The 17687-nt window shown below is 37.4% G+C and overlaps 1 protein-coding gene across 11 annotated transcripts in view; it reads right to left on the bottom strand.

Moving 5' to 3' along the window:
- LOC114907025 (peroxisome proliferator-activated receptor gamma) overlaps positions 1 to 17687 on the bottom strand; it is a 215479-nt gene that overhangs the window by 184683 nt on the left and 13109 nt on the right. For all 11 annotated transcript variants that reach the window (XR_003796610.1, XR_003796608.1, XR_003796609.1 and 8 more), the window contains exon 2: positions 6665 to 6738. The gene's annotated coding sequence lies outside the window, so the exon portion shown is untranslated. The remainder of the gene's footprint in view (positions 1 to 6664; positions 6739 to 17687) is intronic.

Raw genomic sequence — 17687 nt, 5'->3', positions numbered from 1 at the left:
GGTGCATAAAATAAAATTTTAAAAATGAATTAGCACAATGAAAGAGCTTAATGCCTTTCCTGAACAAAGATATTACAGAGATATTGAATAGTTGCAGAGATTCTTTGAACATATGCCATATCACACAGATAAGCATTTTATTTCCTCATTTGGAAAAGATGAAAACTCAAGGCAATGATTATAGTAATATCTTAAAGATATACAGTACTATAAAAATTTTCTAAGCACTGTATATATTTAATCTTACTTGGTCCTCACAATCAATATCTTAACAGGTAAGGAAATTGAGGTCCAGAATATTTAAGCGATTGCTAATTAACAGAAAAGGACAGACTACAACCCAGGTGTCCTGATGTTCAGGTGTCAACTTTCAGGTGTCCTGGAAGCAGCAACTCTCTCTAGAATTAGGGTTCTTCCAAAGTATAACGGGAGGTCAGGGCTGGTAAAATCACTTTCTCTGTTTGTATATAATTATTATAATACTTCCTAAATAATACTCCTTATAGTTTCAGTGAAAGTAACAAAAAGCATTTTGTGGTTTATTATTCATGCTAGATTTCTCTGGATATTCAAAATGGATTACTAAAAAAAATTAGGTCTTGTCAATTGTACTCATTCTTCAGTGGTTATTTCTGTACACAAAAGTGCTCTCAATTTTATGATGCTATCTGGAAGAAGTTCAGCAACACATTGTTAATACTCTACTGCTACAAAATAATTTTAAAGCTCCATGGGAATTTAGATTTGCACAAGTTATTAGGATGTGACCTTTCCCTTAGATTTCTTATTTTAGGATCAACTTAACATGGTATTTCCCCAGTGGGAACTGTTGTACTTCCTTCGCAGATAAGAAAAATAGCAATCACAAATTATAGTGAGTAAACTTAGGGAAACATATATTTCTGTGATGCAGATGAAACTGGAATCATAAAAGGGGGCCACACGACGTATTCCTTGGGTTTGAGAGGAAAGCCAAGTGGCTTGCTAACAAAAGAAAACAAGTCATGACATTATGGTATTTCCCTGAAATTTATACCTAATTGTTTGTCCCAGCTACCAAGTCTTATGACTTTTAAAGATTATTGAAGATGTTTACGTCACTAAATTTCCTATGTCCTGTCTACTGGGAGTATAAAAGGTTAAAAATATCAAGCTTTTAATAATTTAAATGATTTCAGATCACAGGATCTGGACTGAAGGACAAGGAGTTCATAAGTGTGAAGAAAAAAAAATCAAAACAACAACTAGAATAACACAGAGATCACAGTTGCTTCACATTATGGTCCATGGAATAATAGTGGCCTCCAATGTTTGAGCTCTTACTATACGATACTGTGGCAGAATTTATGCACATTATTGGTAACATATGAGTTACTGGGAGTATCCAAAGAATCTAGCATACTACAGCTAGGACTGCAGAGCTCATTATTGGCAATTTTTTTAAAAAAGGTAAACAAAATCATCGAAGGAGAGATTAGGAAGATGTACACTTTTCCTGCCAAAATCAATAATTTTACACACCACACTGTTAGTTCATGAAAACATTAAAATTAAGAAATTACAAAAAGACTAAAATTTTTTTTTCTCTTATGAGAATGAAAGTGCGGTTATAAATGAAAATCAAGTAATCGCCAAAAGTAATTTTTTGTATCCTCTTCTATCAGACATTTGTACAGTAGGTTTTAATAAAATTACTACTTGAGAACAAACACTGCTTTATTGAAATGATTACTCAAGAGTCTCAAATAATCAAACCCCTCCCCCACCATGCATTCTTCAGTGTAACAAACTGTTAATATCACAGAAGTTCTTTTAAGCTTAATTTTTAGGAATTAACCCTCTACATTTTATAACAGTGACTCATGTTTTTAAGTAAAGATAGTACTCATTGTGATCGACTTACATGTTTTTCCAGAAGATATTTATTATACAGTTTAGACACAGCTAGGTTTTAAAATATTGCTTTTGAATGAAAAGATACTTTAGAAATCATTTATCACAATCCCTTAGTTTTATAGACAGTGAGGGTCAGGGATAGCTGTGTATTTACTTTCTCAAATACCACATACACATATTTAAAAATCTATGCATATGTATTAAGAACTGGAAGGCAACTTGTAGAAATTAAAATAGTTTCAATAAGGATGTTAAGATTATAGATAATTTTTTTGTTTAAAATGCTTACTGTTGTTATTACGTTGCTTATTTGATAGCAAAAAATACAATACACTGCATTGTAGTTAAAAGCTGTAATCTCTATTTCATGTCATTAACTGTAACACTTGACCCCCAAATGAAAGTTCAGAATAAAAAGGAAAAACAAACACCCATAATCTTTTTTCTATTCATTGTACATTTTAACCATATGATTTTGCATTTTAAAATTTTCTCTTATCATTGTATCTTTATTCTAAAATTACTATTCACCTCAAATATTTAAACCACAAATTATAAATATTTGATTGAAATAAATCCTTTAACAAAATTGATTTGTATCCTTCTCTCTGGATGTGCTACTTTGCTAAACCTTCATTTTTGCAAGTAATCATTCCTTTATAACAACTAGCAACATGCAGACTTAAAGGCCATAGGGACCTGCAGCACAGGTTTTAAATTTGATTTAAATTTGCTATAGCCTCAAGAAATAATCTGCAATTTCATTGCAACCAAGTTGTTTTTTTCCTAACCCAAAACATAAACAACACCCCCATCACAATCCAAAAAACCAAAAACTACCCAAAACCCCATATTATGCTAATATCTAAACAACTGGTGAAAACTCCTCACTCTCCACCCTCATTCCGCTGTCAAACACACACAGCCAGAGCTAAATGATAATAGATTTAAATGAACAGAAATCATTTAAACATACGCTTTGGAAATATGTTTTTGTTCATTTTGCTACTAATATATCCTCAAAGCAATGTGAAATGCCATAAAAATGAATAATGCAGGAGTAATATAGTTGCTCAAACCCTTTAACATAGAAACTCCTCTTAAAGCAATTTATCTGAAGAAAATGATTTTTTAAAAAGTGAAATACGTGCATGAAGATATTCACTATATGTAACTGTGTAAGAATAAACAGTAATTGTATAATAATAAAAAATTAGAAGCCACCTGAAAACTGGCTTAGTAAATTCTGTGATATCACTAATATGGACTACTGTGTTGCCAATATGACATCTGAAAGCCAGGTAAAAAGGAACAAAACATGTAATCTAACAGTGAAAGAAGCAGAAATGCTACATATACTGTAACTGTTAGTAACTAAAACATGTATACAGGTCAACCAGAACTGAAACTATACAGAAGTTTAGAATAGTAGTTTATGTGTGATTAAGTGTGGGCTTTTTATTTTAAAAGATATTTTCACAGCTTTTCAGTAACAAAAACGTCTTAAAAGAATTTAATGTAAAATGAAAGAAACCCAAGGGCCCAAATTCAAAGTCATTTATCTGTCCTAGTTCCTAATCTTATTTCTGTTTGTACCACCTCCCCACCTTTAATATTTTAGAACCCTATCTATGTTCCAGTCCTGCAGCCCTGAATTCATACATAGCAGCATAGCTAAGCAGAGAGTTTATTTACAGAGGGCAGGCCTGAACTCTGCGTGTGAGCACATACAGAAAACGATAAAGATCGTCGTGTCCTATTAGTAATTTACAGAATTGTGATTTGCTCCACCCAGTACACCTATAATTGAATTCCTCAGCCATAAAATCATTGGGACCAAACAAGTTCCGATATCTTTTATCTAAGCCCTTTTTTTCTCCCTTACCATCAGTTAACATATTTCTTATGGGGCTTTTCTTCTTTTTATAGATTCATTTGTCTTAGTTATAAATTAACCCACAAGCGACTCTCCCAGCCACCCAGCTCTACTGTTTCCTGTGTACCAGGTTCCTTTCTACTTGCACTATTTATGATATAGGGGCCATTTAAACTGCCGGTTGGTAAATGATGTCCAGGAAATCATCTCTAGATTTTTAAAAAAGATTCCTCCTAAGGAGAAATGCCCCCAAGCAGAGATTCTCCTCAGAGCTGGGCACCCTGGAAAGAAATGGAATGGAACTGCTGAAGACTTCTATTTCTTTTTCACTTCTTAAAATTGTGGTAAAAGATACATTACATAAAAATTGACCATTTTAAGCATTTAAAAATGTACAGTTCTGTGGCATTAAGTACCTTCAGACTGCTGTGCATCCATCACTACCATCCAGAACTTTTTCATCTTCCCAAACTGAAACTACGTTCCCTTGAAACACTAACTCCCCATCCCCCACTCCTCCCAGCTCCTGGTCACCACCACCCTACTTGCTGTCTCTACGAATCTGACTATTTTAGATGCCACTTCTGTTTTTTCTTGTTTCGCCTAAAGTGTGTGAACTAGTGTAGTTTCCAAAATTGGTTGAACACATAAGAGAGTTGCCGGCAAAAACCCTTAAGACTTAGCATTTTGTTTCTCATGCCCAAACGCTTGAATTCAGACCAAACACTCATTTCCAGACGCCAGAGTACATACTTGCCCCTTACTTGGTCTTTCAAGAGTTTGGTCTTTTGATATATATATATATTTTAAATTTAAACTGATTTTTCAAAGCAAACTTAATACAGATATTGATTTCCTTTAAGAATCAAAGTTCCCTTAGTACTGCTTATATTCACAGAATTCCCAGACATTTTACCTAAAAACAGCATGACCTTCTCTCATCTTCACCATTCAAATACTAAGGCTACTAATTCTAAGTGCCTGTTCAAATGTTGTCCTGGTGGACCAAGAGATCATTAATGAAATCTAAAGACTTGCTTTGAACACTGAAATCACACCCTGACCGTCACCAACTAAAAATTTTGCTCAGAGGTGCTCTGTGAGGACTCAGAGCCTAGTGGGTTTTTTTTCCCACTCACAGGTTTTCTGGGGGCTGCAAGTGAGTGGCTGCAGAACTAAGTGGAGAGCAAACCTGTGGAGGTGGGGATGGCTCTGTGTATGGACAGGATTAAGAAACAGCTCAAGGAGTATCCTTCATGAGAAGGATGTTCTAAGGTTGGCAAACAAACAGAAACTCACTCTAAAAATCAGTAAAAGTCTAACGAGAATGATTACTGAGTGACTCCAATGTAACTTTTAAAGAACTCTTCATCTTGAAGTAATTTGAGGTTTACAGAAAAGTTGCAAAGATACTCCAGACAATTCCCACGTCACTTTCACCGGGCTTCCTACTGTTAACATTTTACAACCACAGCCCAATGAGGAAAACTAATAAATGAAAACTGGCACACTACTATAAACGGCTTTATCTGGATTTCACCAGTTTTTCCACTCATGCCCTTTCTCAGTTCCAGGACCCAATCCAGGATCCCACATTGCATTTTGTTGCCATTGTTCCTTATCTCCTCCAGTTCCGCAGTCTTTTCTTTTCCTTTTGTTTTTGTTTTTTTAAAGTGGCTCTATTGAGGTATAGTTGACATACAGAAAAGTGCACGTATTTAATGTATAGTTCCCCAGATTTTTCTTGTCTTCCATGCCCTTGACGCTGTTGAAGAATGCTGGTGAGGTATTTTGTAGAATGTCTCTCTATTTAGATTGGCCTAACATTTTCTCATGATGCAACTGTCGTTATGAATGTTTGGGAAGAATACTGAAGACCTGATGTGCCCTTTTTGGGGGTATATAAGCTCAATATGTCTTAGTACTGTAGATACTAACCTATTAACCTGGATCACTTGGTTAAAGTGGTGTCTGCCAGGATTCTTCTGCTTAAACTTACTACTTTTCTCTTTGTAACTAATAAATATTTAAAGGGAGATACTTGGAGGTTCTGTCCATATTCTGCTCCTCCTTTCACCTTCTAATCTGAGTATTCATCAGTGGGTCCTGCCTGTAGCAGTAACTGCTGCTGAGGTTCTCTGATGGCAATTTTCCATTTCCCTTATTCCTTTAACATTTACTAATTTAAATTCTTCTGTAAGGAAAAGTTCTCCTCCTTCAATTTATTCATTCAGTCATTTATTTATATCAGTATGGAATCATGTATATATATTTTTTATTTTGGGGGTTGTAATCCAGTGCTATAGTTTTAAAAAAATTTTTTATATTTATCAAATATATTTGATATTATATATATTTATATTTATCAAATTATTTATATTTATCAAATTATTCCAGCTTTGGCCATTGGGAGCTGGAATAATTTGAACAATAAAATAAATAACTATAGTACTGGATTTTAATTCCCCAAATAAAGTATATAGGCATGGGCATTGGATAAATTAAGCTACTTTCTCCTTTGTGACCTGGGATCATAGTTGCATGGCCTACAGAGAATCAGGAAAGATATTTTAATTTTTCTCTCAATTCAATTACAAGTAACACATGAACCTAATATAATGTACTTGTACTGGGACTTATTTCTAAGGATTTGTGTTATTTCTCAACCCCTAGGTTTGTTTTGTTTTGTCTATCTTCGTTTTGTCTTAGACAAACACGTTACTGTGCTTTTCTTCCACTGACTGGTAAATTATACAGTAGAAAGTATTCTCATAGTCAAAGTAAAAGCTCTCTAAGAAATGTTACAATAAAATACTATGAAGCATTTGCATGTTCTTTAAAAAAGACCTTTCTAAATACAAATTTAGTACAATAAATTCTGAGTTTACCTACCGTTAAAGGGCAACTCTTGTTTAAGGAAATGGCCTTCTTGTATGTCTGTGGCTTAGAGTTGGCTTCTTTCAAGTCTGAACAATTAAAAAGAAAAAAGATTTTTAATATACACACATATTCAAAATTCTCAGACAACCTAGGATACCAAAATGTACAAGCACAGATGAATGTATTTTCTCTGTTGGACTTCATCATGACTGTTTGCTTTCCCTGAGCTAGAATGCTTTGTATTCTCTAGAAGCAACCAAGAGACTGACGTGTAAACCATTCAGGGCTGGAGAATCTTCCTAAAGAGACATGGATTAGATTCATTTTGCCTACTCTCCTGTTCTGTCACTGATCATGAGTCAGGGTCCTTTGTCTCATCCATCTTTTATGTCAAATTAATGAAGACACCTACGTTGGGCAGACTTAAGAAAAACTAGATTTTAAAAGGGTTAGTAACGTCAAGAGATAGAGGACTGATAAAATTTATACACAGCAAAGATTACATTTATGAAAATATAAGCTCATTCTAGAGGGCACATGGCTGTTAAGCCTAAGGTAAAAGCGTCACAACCATTTAGGGACAGTAGATACAGCACATTTCACGGGGACCAGATTTTTAAAGGAAGATGCAGAGAGCAGATTATCTGAGTAACTATGTCAAAGGTCTAGGGATGTGTATCCTTGGCTCTTACGAAGGGCTCAGGGATCCTAGAATAGCTGTACATTTCGTAAAGACAAAACAGTACCCAGGGCCAAAGGCTTATCATCAGGGCCTTCAAAGTCCCAACATCCAGACCCAACATTCTGCACAGTCTAACCTACCCAAAATTCTAATTTTTTTTCTTTTTTAATGCTGCACCTTTCCACTTGGAATTTGCAAAACCTATTCTATTACCCAATGCATGGGTAACGTAGTGGATCATGAATATAAAATGTTTTCCCCTTTTCTTATTTCTACTTTGAAAGAATGTAAACTACAGCCAATGTATTTTGTTTGATCCTTTGTTTCACTCACACTGTTTAGTACTGCTGTTTGGAAACTGAAAACCTCCTAATGAACTCAACAATACGGTAACAATTTTGTTTTCATAATGGGGCATATTCTTCTATAGAAAGAGCTAGCTTGTCAGGGTTTTAGACCTGTCTGCTTTGCTTTTTGACTGCTCATCTGTATCACAGCAGTTTACTCTCCATGTGAAACAAACACTCTTTCATTTGTTAGTCAAAAATGAAATGAGTACCCACATCAAACCTGTCCATTACATATAACATGCATAGCGCATGAGAAACAACTTTATAATGGATTACTATTTAGACTTTTTTCACCTTTAAGTCAACAAAAAAGTGCTTAAATATGTGAAAACAAAAGGAAAGAGTATTAATAAAGAAAAATGTGAGCAAAATCTCTATCTGAAAAATTAAGTAATGTTGACTACAGGGTAAGATTAAGTCATACTAGCTTTTCTTGACACTCATTCCAATTTCTCTTTGAAATACATATGAATTCACTAAGAAATAGACAGCAAGAAAGAGACAAGATAAAGTTAAGATTTCTGGAAACTGCTATGTATTCCTAGCCTGTAGCCCTAAGAGTTGGATCAAACAGAAAACTGGACCAGTTTCTGTGATTTTCAAAGGCAGACAGAATCTATAACCTTTCCTAAAACCCCCTCCCCCAGTAACATCAGTAATCTTTCTGTACCCATTCAGAACTGCACTGTACCATAGAAGGTACAGTTTGCAGGCATAAAATATAATAAGTAGGGCAGAAACAAGATCCATTCTGGGGGCAGTATATATCAAGTATTACAGTTCTTTCATGTTCCCCATCTGGTCAGTTAAATATAGACTGGTTTATATTCATTAGTTTATAAATCCTTCTACTCATTAATATAAGCCAGAGAACCAGGCTGTGAAGAGAGCAGACAAGCCCCTCACATTTCAACAAAACCCACACTAGACAGGGTCTGTTCTACTCATCCAGCTTTTTAATATCTGAGATAGGCTTTTTACCAGAATCTAAGTAGATAATAATGCAAGCCAAAGGGAAACTTACTATATTTGTCTGAAATGGTATAAATGGTAAAAGCTGACTTAAGAAATAGGAAAATAATTAAAAATGAAAACGACTGAAAACTTATCAAAGACTTGCTTCCCCAAGAAGTTCTGGGGCTAGATAATTTTATAGATACATTTTTTTCAAATGTTCAAGGAAGAAATAAGTTTCTTGCCACATAAACTGTTTCTGAGTAGGAAAAAGAAAGAGTGACCAAATTAATTTTTCAAAACCTAACAAGACAAAATAGTTAACAAGGTAACCTAACAAGAAAGATACCTAACAAGAAACAAAAAACCTCACAAGAAAAATACCAACCTCGCTTATTCATATTGACTTACAAGTAAAAATAAAATGTTAATGAACAAATGCAATAGTATACTAAAAGAATAAACCACCATAATAAAGTTGGATTTATCTCAGAAAAACAAAGAAGATTTAATATTGGAATATGTATTAAAATAATGTGTTCCAGCACTAGGTTGAATTTTAAAAGAAACCACATGACTATTTCAAAAAATACAAAAGAAAATACTCAATAAAATTCAACATTCATTCTTGAAAATATTTCCTTAAAGAACTAAGAAACTTTAATAACAAGAATATTAATCTCAAACTTACAACCAATATCATCTTAATTGTGAAATATTATAGCAGCATCTCCCCAAATATGTTCTATAGATAACTAGATTCTTTAAGATTTTCCAATGGAAAAGCTTCCACCACAAGATGAATTTGCACATGTTGTTCACATTTGGAGGTTAGTGACGTACATTAGCATTGTATATGCTCAGTAAGCCCCACAATTAGAAAAGAAACAGTATCAACAATAACAATCTGCTTAGCTGTCTAACTCATTAGTTCTCAAACTTATTTGAGCATTTCTTTTCTCACTTTCCGTTATTTCACTCCTTAACCCACTTCACGGTGGCTTTTGCCACCCACCTTTCTACTGAAACTCAAGCAAAAGTGACAAGTGGTCTCCTTCTTGCTAAATCCATTAGACTTTTCTTGATTTTCGTTCTATTTGCCCAGTTGTGTGCTGGTAAGTGTTTAACAACTGGCTCTCCTTGCAGGAAAAATGCTCTGGTTTGTAGTGTTTGCTAATTTCTGAGGTGTAAATACTCCCACGGTGACTGACTTAGGGCCATCAACATGACAGCAGAGTCGGGCAGAGCCGGGGCAGCAGCAGCATATTACATGGTATCCCCACCTCACAGATGCAATCCACACCAACACCTCATCGATGTAAAATAATCAGGAAGCAATGCAGTTGGTGTGGTTACTACCTCTGTTTTTATCATAACTTGTTTCACTGCTCGTATATACAATCTAACTTTTAACAATGGCTGCGGATAACAGTCGGCTCACAAAAATCCTAAAAATTTAACAATTGACTTTCACAAGCCAGTCTGAGCTGGCTCCAGCACCGCGCCGTCTCTTCCTCAGCATCATTTGATATTCTGTGTATCCTCTACTCTTGAAACTGTCTCCTCCCTTTGCTGCCTAGTGACCAGTTACTTTGAATTCTTATCCTAACCCTATGACTAGTATGTTAGTCCTTTTCCTTGGTACCTCTTCCTCCTGAGTTTTTCGATCCTATGTGTTCTCCAAGTTCCTTCTTGGCCTCACTCTTACCCATAAACATATCTACTTGCTTACAGCTTCCAAATCTTCATCTCTAACCATGTCTTCTCTCAAGACTTCTAAATCTGTATTTCCAATTTTTTGGGAACACCTCTCCCTGAGTTTCTTCAGGAACCTCAAACTCAACAATTCCTAAGCTGGCTACCCATCTCCTCCCTCTGAAGAATTAAAGACACACACTCCAACACATATTGGACCACTCCTCGCTCCCTGCTAGATGAAAAGGTGTTCGATCCTCTACTCCAGCCTTGCAAAGTACATTCAAGGAAGCTCAGTTCATAACCATAGGCAACACTTCTCACATCCCTTTCCCCCTTCCCTTAGACTTTTTCACACCCCACACTTTCCAAAGTGTCACCTTCAGCAAAAGCCCTCCCAACTCAACACTTTCTCCATTCTCAGCCCAGTAATGTCATAATCTCTCCTTCATCTCTTTCCCAGCACTTTATGACATAGGGCAACTTAAATCTCCTCCAGCTTTTCATGTCCAGACCCTTTCTTATTCTCCAATACTTCAGCACAAAAATCTAGGAACTGACCTTGTAAAATCAACTTTTCTAAGGGTAGGGGAAACGGGTTTTGTGCTGTCAAATGAAAATTCTCTTTGGTGCACTGGGGGAAGGTGAAAGTATATGAACACTCCCAAACGACTGATTTTTATCCCATTGAACTAAATACATGGGTCTCCCACTAACCCCGCAAATTGCTGATTGATTCCCTTAGAAGCCAGAGTCAAGATGAGCCAATCACATCCTTCCCTAGATTTTTACAACATGCATACAAAATTGGCTATTAAATTGACGTCTACATCCTGAGGTGGCAAAATAAAATGGCTTTATTTGAATTAAGAGGAATTTAAGAGAAAGAGAAAAATGAAAATAAAGAATCTCCCAAGGGTGGTCGGTTTTAAGTGACAGCGGAGTTACTGAATTGAATATAAGGTAAAGATCTGGTGATCTAACTTACCTCGTCACAAATAACAAGAGTAAGTACTTGCAAGTTGCTTACCACTTACATGACACATAAACGGATTTGCAGTGAACCAGAACAACTAAAAGCTTGGATCTAATCCATGGTTACATCTGAATACGGTTACACTTGTGTAGATATAATTGTTAAGTGTGGAATGGTGCTGGTAGTATGGGGTAGAGTGGAATGGTGCTGGTAGTATGGGGTATAGTTATCTCATTCTCTGGCAAGTTACATACTGGAAAATTAGACTCTTGCTAAAGTGTGCAAGACAGGGTGGCTGGATTCAGGCTGCTTGAGTTCAAATCTTAGTTTTATCACCTGGCAGGTTATTTTTACCTCTCTGTGTTTGTTTCTTCATCTGCAAAACAGAGATAATAATGTATACCTTTTACAGTTTGTTGGAAGAATAAAACGAGATAATGTACATAATGTGCTTAAAATAGAGCCTGATACAGAATAAGTGCTCAGTAAATATTAACTATGACTATCAATTGCTAGGCTACTTTTTTGGTGCTTAATTAAGAAAGAGTCGTTTAGAAGGATGGGTAAATGACAGCTTAGCTGAGGATTTAAACTGTGGAGTAGACTGAAGTGTAAACTGAACTGGAATAAAGCATTCTCTAAGCATGAAATCCTATGGTTACATTTATAAATCAATCATAAACTAAGTTATCCTAATGAGTACTATTACTCCAAAAAGTCATGATACCTATTTAGGGTTAGGAAGTCGAATGAAACGGTAGATTTGAAATTAAAAAGAAACAATTATGGGGCTTCCCTGGTGGTGAAGTGGTTAAGAATCCGCCTGCCAATGCAGGGAACACGGGTTCGAGCCCTGGTCCAGAAAGATCCCACATGCCGCGGAGCAACTAAACCCGTGCACCACAACTACTAAGCCTGCGCTCTAGAGCCCGTGAGCCACAACTACTAAGCCCGCGTGCCACAGCTACTGAAGCCCGCATGCCTAGAGCCCGTGCTCCGCAATGAGAGAAGCCACCGCAATAAGAAGCTCGCTCACTGCAACGAAGTAGCCCCTGCTCGCCGCAATTAGAGAAAGCCTGTGTGCAGCAACGAAGATCCAACGAAGCCAAAAATAAATAAATCCCTGGTGGCGCAGTGGTTGAGGGTCTGCCTGCCGGTGCGGGGGACGCGGGTTCGTGCCCCGGTCCGGGAAGATCCCACATGCCGCGGAGCGGCTGGGCCCGTGAGCCATGGCCGCTGAGCCTGCGCGTCCAGAGCCTGTGCTCTGCAGCGGGAGAGGCCACGGCGGTGAGAGGCCCGCGTACCGCAAAAATAAATAAATAAAATAAATTTATTTTTTAAAAAAGGCAACAATTATTTGTTGAGCTTCTGATATTTGTTAGCAGTGTTCTAAGCACTGGGGATAATGAACAAAACAGACTAATATTCCAGCTCTTGTGTAACTGTGTAAATAAAGATGTAATAAAAAATATTAGATGGTGTTAAAGGATCCATATGCTATATCTGATATATCTACCATGTGGAAAAAAAGAGGAACTAAGGTTGTTAAAGACAATTAGGAATTATTTCAACAAGCTACTGTGCTTTACTAAAGTTTATGAATTAAGGTCTATTGATCCCCTTCTCCAAATCTGAGGATTAGTGATTCACTAATTTCTTAAAAAATCAGTTGAAATCCAGTTATAAGTGATAATCAATTTTATTTTGTCTCTGAGATAGCAACATAAGCATTTTGCTCATGTTACATTCACAGTAAAAAATCGCTAATGTACAACATGGTGACTATAGTTGATAACACTGTATTGTATAATCAAAATTTGCTAAGGGAGCAGAACTTAAATGTTCTCACCAAAAAAAAAGAGGGAGACAGAGAGAGAGATTTGCAAGGTGATGAATGTTAATTAGCAAATGGAGGGAAGCCTTTCACATTGCATATGTATTTCAAGCCACCACAATGTATATTTTAAATACTTTACAATTTTACGTCAATTATACCTCAATAAAGAAAACAATCCCTACTTCCTTATTTGATTAGTAGATTAAAATACATTTCATTTCCATACTATAGTTAGAGACCAAACCAAAAAAAGAGATATCAGGAATTGGGAAACTGGAAAAGGAAGAGGGCAATCGGAGGGAGAGAAACAGAGGCAAAAAAGGAAGGAAAACAAAGAGACAGAATATGGGAAACACCAAGAATGAAAAAGGGGAAAAAAAGGTGGGAACAAGAGGGAATAAAAACAGAGCTAGAGCAAGAATTGAGGGGCAGAGGGAGGCAGGAGGCAGCAAGGAGGAAGAAGACGGGAGAGGAGAGGCTCCGAAACCAGAGTCAGAGGAAATGACGTTTCCTGTTTTAGCTCAGCGGCTCACTGTGGATACAAGCGTCAGAAAGTCATCACTGGTGTTTTAAATACTGTGCAGAAATTAAGAAGCCACCATAATTATTGAGCCAAAAAGTGTTCACATCGGTAATTACATAAGGATGTTGACTTCAGCAAACTGTTTTTCTCTAAACTCACATTTTCCCTACTTCTGTGCCTGTGCTAATAGTAGTTTCCCATGTGAAATGCTTTGTCTACCATCACCCCACGTTCGATGAACAATATTCAATAAATATTTATTGGGAGTTACCTGGTGGCGCAGTGGTTAAGAATCCGCCTGCCAACGCAGAGGATACGGGTTCGAGCCCTGGTCCGGGAAGATCCCACATGCAGCGGAGCAACTAAGCCTGTGCACCGCAACTACTGAGCCTGTGCTCTAGAGCCCGCGAGCCACAACTACTGAGCCCACGTGCCACAACTACTGAAGCCTGCGCTCCTAGAGCCTGTGCTCCACAACGAGAAGCCACCGCGGTGAGAAGCCCGCACACCACAACGAAGAGTAGCCCCCACTCACTGCAACTAGAGAAAGCCCGCATGCAGCAACGAAGACCCAATGCAGCCAAAAATTAAATTAATTAATTTAAAAATATATATTTATTAAGTACCTACTATATGCCAGAGGCACTGTTCTAGGAACAGTTTGAAATGTTACATAGATTATAATGAAAAATATCAGCTCTTTCAATAATACACAACGAAAATGAGCTATTTTAACAAAACTGTCTACTAGGCTTGAGGTGAAATGAATTTTTTCTTCTGCAGCTAACGTTTTTCTCCACCAGATACCACTGGCACTAAACCAATCCTTATGAAAATCATGTCCCTTACTGAAGTTAAAAGCATTCCAGCATTTCCCCCCAAATATGGTAAGGCTATCACTCCTATAGGAGTCTAGTTCTCTGGATCTTCCCAAGTACAATTAATCTGTGATGATTTTAGCTGCTAAAATGTTGAAGCCTGTAATAACTAAGTGAAATAAGTTGAATAATAAAAGTTATTTGAACTTTCACCCACATCAAAATGGAATCCCAAAGACATTCCCCAAGTGGGTAGCCATGCCTGGTCTTGTTCAACCTTGGCGTTACATTGAACAAATGATTTAGAATCACGTCAGCAGCCTGTGATTTACGTAACTCACTTCTGCAGAAATTCACGTTGCTTGTGAAAAACATCATATGGAAGAGGAACTTACTCCAAATATGACAATTAGAAATAAATGAACGCTGAGAAGGCATTAGGGAACAGTACTTTCTTTAAAAAGAACTGTGGAACTAACTGCACAGATATGTTTAAAAATCAAATTTGCATTCAAATTTAGGGAAATGTAGTTACCCGTATGATGAAAATGGTAGTACACATTGGTGTTCCAATATGGTCAATTAAGAAAGAAATAGGAATGTAATCTGCAAAAATGCTGAATCACTGCTCTGTACACCTGAAACACACAATACTGTAAATCAACTACACTTTCATTTAAAAAAAGAGAAAGAAATATGTTCTCTAAGTTAATGTTGTAGAACAGGAAATCAGCTTAAAGTTGGAAGGGACTTTATAAGCTCCCTAATTCATTTCTTCTATCAAACAAGACTTCTTAACAGATGGCCGTTCAGATTCTGCATGAATCTCTACTGACAAAAGCACGCACTGCCTCACAAGGCAGCCTTCCCCACCGTTGGACAACTGTAGTCATTAGAATTCTCTCCTTATCCATTCACCTGTCGATAGACACTTAGGTTGCTTCCATGTCCTGGCTATTGTAAATAGCGCTGGAATGAACACTGTGGTACATGTCTCTTTTTTTCTTTACACTGAGCTCATGTACGCCTCCCTTTAATTTCTAGCAATCCTTCGACAACGGCCATCGACCCTATGACGTCGACCCTATGACCCAGGAGCTCCATAAGGGAAGGGACCAGTCTGCCTTGTCACTGCTCTTGTCCGGAGCCAGCACGACACATGACACAGAGTAAAGTACCATAAAAATGAGCCATAAAAATGAGTAAACGGCTGATGACTGCCCTTACAGGACCCAGTCAGTAAGTCCAGTCCATTCGTCCTTTAGGGGAGTGGAGCTCTACTGGCATGAAGGCATTTGTTTTTTTCAATCTGTTGTGGATACTTTTATAAAATGTAAAACCATGTGCCTAAACGTCATGAGAATATAAACTTTTTTTTCCATTAATGATGTTTTTCATTTCTTTTTTTTTTTAATTGAAGTATAGTTGATTTACAGTGCTGTGTTAGTTTCAGGTGTGTACACCTGAAAAGTGATTCAGTTATACATAAATATATTCTTTTTCAGATCCTTTTCCATTATAGGTTATTACAAGATACTGAATATAGTTCCCTGTGCTATACAGTCGATCCTCGTTGGTTATCTATTTTATATACAGTAGTTTGTATCTAGTAATCCCAAAGTCCTAATTTATCCCCCCCTTTCCCCTTTGGTAACTGTAAGTTTGTTTTCTAATATAAACATTTATAAATGCTTATCCTCAAATCTGCACTTACCTCGTGCCAAGTCAGTAACTAGGAGTGTGTGTGGAGCACATCAGTGCCTAAACTGTCCTCAGGGGCCACTCACTGCTTCGCAACATCCCTCTCACTTTCTCTCTCTCTGTTCCGACAGGCCCTCTTCATGTTATGTCCAGATTTTGCGATAGCCTCCTAGCTGCTTGCCTTGCACACTACTGCCAAATTAATCTTCTGATTAAATCATCTCACTCTTCTCCTCAAGACCTGGAATCTCAACACTCCTTACAAGATAAAACCCACACTCCTTTGCCTACATTCCAGACCCATTCTCATCTGACCTAAAATCTACATCTCCAATCACGTTTCTCACTCCTCACACTGACATACTACCCACTTCCAAGGGGACGATCTCTGCAAAATGACCCCCCAACACACGCTTATTCACTAGTCCAGGCTCCGTTTTCTTACACTGGAAATTCTTTCCCCCTCCTCTTAGGCCATCACAAGCCCTGAACTTTTTTTGCCTTTAGGTAAAATTCACATTCTTAAAATTAACTATTTTAAAGTGTGTGATTCAATGATATTTAGTACATTCTTAAAGCTGTGCAACCGTCAACTCTATCAAGTTCAAAAACATTTCTTCACCTCAAAAGGAAATCCTGTACCCATCAAGCAGTCACTCCCCCTGCCCCCTGTCCCCCACACCCTGGCAACCACCAATTTGCTTTCTATCTCTACGGATCTGCCTAGTCTGGGTATTTCATATTAACAGAATTGTACTTGGATTCCTTTCTGTTTCTTTCCCTGTATATATATATATATATATATATATATATATATATATTTTTTTTTTTTTTTTTTTTTTTTTTTGTCTGTAGCCTTTTGCGGTATGCGGGCCTCTCACTGTTGTGGCCTCTCCCGTTGTGGAGCACAGGCTCCAGACACGCAGGCTCAGCGGCCATGGCTCACAGGCCTAGCCGCTCCGTGGCATGTGGGATCTTCCCGGACCGGGGCACGAACCCGTGTCCCCTGCATCAGCAGGCGGACTCTCAACCACTGCGCCACCAGGGAAGCCCTCCCTGTATATTTTTAAAGCCATTTTTCTTAAGGTTACCCTGTCAATCCCTCAGCTTTTGACGTCTAGTCCAACCCCCATATCCTCTACAGGCTTTCCCTGGATTTACCCTCCACTCCACACTGATCTCGCCATTTTCTGAATTTTCGTAGTGCTTGTTTTCTGCCTTCTTTAGTTTAGTCTTTAATCACATAGTGTTTTGAATTTTTGGTTAACTGCTTCAACGTTACCCCTTTTTGATTCATGTAGATTATAAACTCCTAGTTCTAGGAGCTGTGCTGTCTCCCTTTGTGCCCAGAACCTACTGAAACTGTATGCAACTCACTGTGTCCGGATGTTTATGAATGAGGAGCAAGTTAAGGAAAGTGAAGTCTTGACCATCAGTGAGAGAGAGCTTCAAACCCATGTCAGTTCTTATCCCTCCTTCTATCATGCTCTCCTCCCCGC

This window comes from Monodon monoceros, unplaced genomic scaffold (assembly GCF_005190385.1).
Source record: "Monodon monoceros isolate NGI ecotype Baffin Bay Population unplaced genomic scaffold, NGI_Narwhal_1 Super_Scaffold_3, whole genome shotgun sequence".
Classification (NCBI taxonomy): Eukaryota; Metazoa; Chordata; class Mammalia; order Artiodactyla; family Monodontidae; genus Monodon; species Monodon monoceros.
Note: the sequence above shows the minus strand (reverse complement) of the source record. Positions and strands in the feature narration are given on the sequence as shown.